This window comes from Limulus polyphemus, unplaced genomic scaffold (assembly GCF_000517525.1).
Source record: "Limulus polyphemus unplaced genomic scaffold, Limulus_polyphemus-2.1.2 Scaffold2558, whole genome shotgun sequence".
NCBI classification, from domain to species: Eukaryota; Metazoa; Arthropoda; class Merostomata; order Xiphosura; family Limulidae; genus Limulus; species Limulus polyphemus.
In genome coordinates this window covers 29095-36522 of record NW_013668168.1, presented here as the reverse complement: position 1 = coordinate 36522, position 7428 = coordinate 29095, and the positions used below count along the sequence as shown (strand labels likewise).

Below are 7428 nucleotides of genomic sequence, written 5' to 3'. Positions count from 1 at the left end.
TACCTCTCTCTATTAACTACGAATTGTCTCTATCCTGCAATATATAACTTCGTTATTAGAAATAATAACATAAAAATTTAATGTCCTTTCTATTTACTAATAGGGCTACTTCCTTTATCCTTGTTTCCAATGGCTGGAGTCGCCCCCAGTCGAGAAGAACTAACTGTGTAAACTTTTCCTTGTGTTTTATCCCAATAACGTGACATTTTAGAAATTTTAGTGTCAAACAATTAACTACCCTAAAAAAAAAAATAATAATAAAATATATATCTATATATATAATAATAAAAAGTATATGTAACTACTAACTTCTTGTTAAATGGCAGTATATATTTCAACTAAATCAGGTCAGGGAATTTGGGGGCATGTCATCTGCTGATGGCGCCCCCATAACTTGCAAAAAAAAAAATAATAATTTGGTTTCATTTCATATATAATTGTATATTTAACGCACTAGATGGCGCTTTTTGCAAATGAGGTAAACGAAGATAATGGCCTATGTTGAAACGGCTGAAAAAGAAAGGTTTGTATAAAAAATATTTGAAAATTACTTAACTTTGATTACATTAATTACTGATTTTTTAAATTTGCTAACATTTTGTAATTTTCTTAATAAATATATTAGAGCTGGGTGATATAGGAAGAACTTTATATTTCAAGAGAATAGAGTACACTATCACAGTTTCACTATCAGTATCAGGCAGGCGGTATCACTGCTTGTATTAGTATGCTGGGAGAGCATGGATTGCTCATCGAAATTATATTTTAAATATCTCTTCAATAGATCATTAGAAGTTTACAACACTATACTTTGTAAATATCATGGCAAAAAAGTTTGAATTTCCTGTTCTCATTTCTTCTGGCTCTGCTTCTTTTTTTATTTTTATCACATGATAACTCAAAGTCAAAAACCAAAACAGTGGTCTTCAAACAGTGCATCCGCTTTTTAAAGTATTATAAATAACTAATAATAATTAAAATCAACATAATTCCAGTGTAAACGATGTTATCATTAATCCCTGAAGTTAGCTTTCTTACTGAAATTTGGTGTTTCATTAAAAAGCTTAAGTACAAGATGAAACAGGAATTACCAACCAATAATAGATAAATGATAAATACCACAGTTGGAACCTCATTGTATTTAAAAGTTGGTTATAAGTACAACCTTCCCATGTTTGTTGAAACACTATATTAAAAATAAAAAAACAAGTAAATAAAAAACTTAAAAAAAAGGAAGTCAATGTTGTGATGGTTAATATCAATCCTTCAAAAAAAATGCAAGTAAGATAGTAGGGATGACATTTGCATTATCCCTACATAATAGCACAGGCAAGAATAAACAAATATATATATGTATATATATATAAAACTATTCAATCATAGTTGAGTTTAATTCATTCTATTTTTATGATATTATGTAGGGATGATGCAAATTCCATTCCTACTATCTTGTTTGCATTGTTTTCAAAGGATTGATATTAGCCATCCCTACATTTACTTCATTTTTTGAAAATGTTTATTTTTTACTTGTTTTAGACTACAATAATTAGTATAGTATAGTACACATGTAACACTGTTGTATGAAAATGGTAATTTACAATTATTTAAATTAACATTTATACTTTATAAAATTATAATATGAATACTTCTACAATTTTAACAGCGGTCCAGCACCACTTTGTACTAGTAATAATAACACTGAAAATAAGCTAGAACTTAGAACTCTGATCTCATACATTTTATTATTTCCATCATGATGTGTCATCAGACAAACTACATATATTCCACAGAAACATACTTTGTCCAAAAATTAAACAAGTTTGAGTTTAGCCATGAAGCTTCCCACATTTAAAGGAAGTTGAACATACTAATGTTATGCTGGTAATATTAACTACTTTATTCTAGATTTATAATTTCTTTTGTTTTTAATTTCACTACTCAGACCACTAATTTGCAGTTTATTCAAGTCTTAACAATATGAGACATATAAATATAATTACTTCTAGGTTTTCTTCATCCAAAGAAAAGAAACTTCAAATTCTGAAGCTTTTCTTTGTAACTAAAACTAGATATCAGTCTAATAGCCAATATCAGCACTGTTTCCGGCTTGTTGAAATCTTTTTTTGTGTTGACTGGAATAAGAGTACCAAAATTGCACACAGTATTTTTAATTGATTGAGACCTCATTTGAATATTATTTAACTTTTAGGGATAAGATAATGTTTTATTATTAAATTTACAAGCTGCTATAAAAATATTTGTTTTTATTTTATCACAATCAACTGCTCAACTAAGAACTTTAATCACCAGTGACACCTAAATCCTTCTGTTTTTGAACCACACTAATGTTTTCCTCATACAAGAGTAAGAGTTATTTCATATCACACATACCCCAAGAGGAATACTTCACCCTTCTCAACATTAGAACAAATTTTCCATTTGAACCTTCTCTAGACTCCAGATACTTTATTGTAAATAAATTTAGAAATAAGAACTTTGATTTAAAACACTATTTGAAATGTTAACATAAATAATAAACAATAAAAGACCCCTGAGGGATTCCACTAGTCATCTTATAATCAGAAACATATGACCTCTTACTATGACTTATTGCTTTCTACTGTCAAAATGATTTACTAGTCACTTCTTTAACTTTACTTTGACTTCATAAGAACCCACTTTGATTCTAAACTTCTTGTGTCAAAATATACTACATAATAGATTATGGGACATTAAGTGGCCTTTTGATCACTCAAAAATGTCTTAACTCTCAAACTTTCTTAACAAATAGATAAGTATTCAGTAAATCCAGCCTTGATATTTCAAATATTTATCAGTTCTCTTCTTAAGTTCCTTTAGATGGCATTTTGTTCCATAGATTTAACACCGTATTTGAGAACTGAAACTGCTTCAACTGAAAGTGTGCCTGACCTTTCCATATCATTTAAATTTGTCCTATTGCCCTAAGTATTCAACACAAAACACTTATTATCTGTTCCCATGTAATTTGGAATACTTCAGCTAGATCAACTCTGACCTCTTATAGTTATACTCTTACAGAAAATACAGTTAACAAATGTGGAGATAGAATAGCAAAATTCAATCATTTTAAAACTACTATTCAAGACAAGTCATAATACAGGTAGGAGTATGAAAAAAAACATTTTCCCAGAAATGGTGGGTGGACAGCATCCACCCTCATGTCTGACACTGGACTTTTATTGTTTCAAGAGAGAACAAATTAAGAGATCTCAACCTGCCCTCATATGATAGCCAAATTTCCCCAGAATCATATTAGTAGACCTTCTCTGAACTCTCTCCAACAACTCAGTGTCCTTTCTATGATAAGGAAATCAGAACTGAAAACTACACTCCAAATGAGTCTTGATATCAATTTGATATCCCTCATCCACTAAAGCCAAATTTATATCTAGTGCTAAAGTTCTCCTTAAAAAAGTACAGTTTATCATCTATGCCAGGACCTGCCCTCACAATGTACAGAGTAAGTGGGGTACCTCAGGGCTGAGTGTTGGAACTTTTGTTCTTTTTTTTAATCTATATCAATGACATAGATAAAAAACTGGTCAAGAAATTGTTTACATTTGCTGATGCTATTAATGTTTTGGATGTCGATGGCTGCGAGGAGGATGCTGCTGCTTTACAAAAGGATCTAGATCATTTGGTGAATTGGTTAAATAACTGGCAAATGACTTTTAATTACAATAAATATAAGGTAATGCACATTTATTATAATAATTTAAATTGTAACTGTTATTTTGATGGGAATAACTTTAACAGGGTTAACATAACATATAACACTAAAGGACAACAAGGGACCTTTTGATCCATCTAGGCTGTTCAATTTGCTAAGTTAAACTAAACACAAATCCAGTCCTTGTCATTGAAATACTTATCAAGCTTCCTCTTAAACTCCCTATTGTTAACTGCATCTACCACATCTAAAAGGCTAACCATCCTGTTAAGAAAACTAATGCTGTGTTACTGAAGGTGACTCCTGCTATGCCAGAATTTATATTTGTGTCTCCTAGTCATACTGTTCTCAACACTAAATACAAAAAAGATGTTGCATCAACACTATCACTTCCTTTAATACTCTTAAACACCTCAATCTTAATTCAAGAGAAAACAAGTTCAGAGATCTTAACCTATCCTCTTATGACAACTTTTCCATACCAAGTATCATCCTAGTAGTTCTTCTCTGAACCCTTTCCAAAATTTCATTGTCTTTTCTGAAGTAAGGAGCTTAAGACTGAATGTAGTACTCCAAATGTGGCCTAACCTATGATCCATACAATGACATTATAGCCTCTTTAGCCTAGTATTCAGTATTTCTGTAGATACAACTTAAAATCCTATTTGAACTGCCATTAGCAACAGTATATTGCTTGGATGGCTTAAAAGACTGATGAACCAGAACACCAAGATCCATTTCTTCCATAACACTTAAGGTTATTCCCATCAAACTTATACTCCTACTTGAAATTGTGATATTCCACATGCATTATCTTGGATTTATTATAATTAAAAATCATCTGCCATTTATTCTTCCAATTCACCAAATAATCCAAATCCTTTTGTAAAGCAATAGCATCCTTCTCACAGCCATCGACATCCAAAACCTTAATGTCACTGGCAAATTTAAATAATCTATTGACCATTCATTCATCTATGTCATTAATGTAATTCAAAAAGAGCAAAGGTCCTAACACTAAACCCTGAGGCATTCCATTTGTGACAATAGACCAGTTTATAAAAACTCTCTGCTTTCTTGCATCTAGCCAGTTTTCTATCCAATGAGCCAACCTGTCATCCACATCTGCAGAGAATACTTTTTTCACAAGCCTTTTATGTGGCACTTTGTCATAAGCTTTCTGAAAATCGAGATCTGTATGCCTCATCTACACAAGCAGTAACCTCTTCAAAGAATGTCAAAATAGTAATAAGGCATGATTTTCCTCTAATGAAGAAATGCTGATTATCCAACAACATTTTAAACTGTTAAGCACTTTTCATCAAACTTTCAAAACCTTTTCCTACCACTAATGTAAGACTAATAGGGCTATAATCATTGTGACAGTTCTTATCACCTCCCTTGAAAAGAGGAATAACAGCAAACTTCTGGCATCTTCCCACTGTTTAAGGACAGATGGCTCACATATCTAATCCTTTACCTCTTTTAAAACCCTTGGGTAAATATTATTTAGTGTCTGTGCTTTATCATTTTATAAACTTCCCAGTTTTTTTTTTCTTAACAAGTTGAATTAATGTTTTCATCTAGCAACTCTTTAGGATGAGGAATATGGGTGAATCTCAAACAGTTGTACCATGTCCAATCTGTAATGGTAATTTTTCAAATTATTCCCAATACTGTCAAATTATATTTTTTTTGCAAGTTCATGTGTTGTATTTTTTTCCTAAATGGGTTACGCCCCTAATTTTTTGGCTAGATTTCTAAGAATATGCATTTAGAGTACCATTTGATGAAAAAAAAAGTCCTATTTTGTCAAAAATTATGATTTGTTATTGAAATCAATAGAAGTCAGTTGAGTTTTATACTTTTGACAGTAACCAGTATATAAAAGAAACTTGACAAAAAGAAAACAAGAAAATGTAACAGATCTCATTCAAATAATTTAGGAGAATGCTAAGGACGAAACACATTTAATGTATTTTCCTGATGTTTTTTTTCCTTTTACATAGGCTGAAACTGTGTGCGTATATATCATTCTTCTGACCTAGAAGTATGCAAACCATTCTTATGGCACTGATTTAAGTCATATTATCTTGCCTTGGTAGCTATTTCTTCATATTTCCACTTATATAAGAAAACATTATGGAAGGGACATTTTATGAAAAATTGAACATGCTACTAACATTGATTTTTTATTATCTATGTAAATATACATCAATATACTTGTGTTCCTTATATGTGTCCACATTTATCAATCAATCAGGACCAAACTTGATACAGTGATACAGAATGATATGAGGATGGTTATGGGGGATGGTTTTTGGACTCCCCTCTAATTTCATATCTAATTTTGAAAAAACTACCAATGTTGTATGTCCCTCAGCATTAGAATGAACTATGTAGCCACTGTTGTTAGAATTCTTGAAACAGTATGTCTTTCTTTTCAATATTGGTACTTTTATCTATATAAATAAACATTAACGTGTGTGTGTGTATCTGTTCCTTATAAGTTTTCATATTTATCAATCAATCAGCACCAAACTTGACACAGTGATACATGATGACTTTTGAGGGGTCTTTTTTTGGGGGAGGGAGTGCCCCCCATCTAATTTCAGAAAAACTACCAATGTTGCATATCCCTCAGCATTAGATTGAGCTATGTAACCACTATTGTTAGAATTCTTGAAAACAGTATGTCTTTCTTTTCAGTATTGGTACCTTTATATATTTTTTTTGCACTTTTAATGTTTTTTATGTTAAGAAAAATAAATAGAAGTACAATTACCAATCCTTTAATATAAATGTGTTTTTATTTCATCTGTCCGATGGATAGGTACTCCAGCTAGTCAACTAATAAAGAACATTACAAGTGGTGATTGTAAACTCAAAAATCATGTCAACTACAAGGCTTGATTCTCCAAAAGTGTCATTCCATGTCAAATCACCAAGCAAAAAAAGTATACATGTCAGAATTGGCCAATTTTTTAAGTGATGGTTCCTTGCTATACGTTAAGTATACCTGCAATTTTTTTTGCAAAATTCTTTCTCCTTCTGGAAATAGAAACATTTGAATTTTAGTCAAATTTGGTCAAAAATGTTTGTGGTGGCTATTTTTGATTTTCACAAATACCCTATGCCATTGTAATTATTTTCATAATTTTACCCAATTTTATTGAAATTAGACCAAGATTCCCCCCCCCCCTAATTCAAGTATAAGGAATCCAAATATGGAAACAGCTTTTACTTGTATTCTAAAACAATCCCCCCAGTTACTCTTTAAACCCCCTACTATGGAATTTTAAGTTACAAAAAGGTTCATGCCCTGTTTTTGAAATGATTGGGATCCAATGTATGACAAAACTTATCAACACCAAATTTGGAGCAAATACTCTTCAAACCATCTAGTTTACTACATTAAAAACCTGAGATGTTTTTTTTTTCTTGTTCCAAAGTAATAGTCCTCTGAAAATTTACTAAATTATAAAGCAAGTATGCTTAAGTTCTATTTCACATGATATATTGAAAATTGTTGTTCAATTTCAAAGAGTGCTTAAAGCTATATTGAGGTTAATTCTATAATAAAACAATATTATCTACATGAGTTACAGAAGATTGATGCAATTCTAAAGTCAGTTTTGATAGTATTAATTGTTTTCTGATGTCACCCTTATAGAAAAAAAGGTTAATCTCTGTTCACCAAATGATTGTATAGTCAG

The 7428-nt window shown here is 31.0% G+C and overlaps 1 long non-coding RNA gene across 1 annotated transcript in view; it reads left to right on the top strand.

Moving 5' to 3' along the window:
* Nucleotides 1–458: 458 nt before the first annotated feature.
* LOC106467296 overlaps nt 459–7428 on the top strand; it is a 31919-nt gene continuing 24949 nt past the window's right edge. Inside the window, exon 1 of the long non-coding RNA XR_001291326.2 lies at nt 459–523. This is a non-coding gene — a long non-coding RNA (uncharacterized LOC106467296). The remainder of the gene's footprint in view (nt 524–7428) is intronic.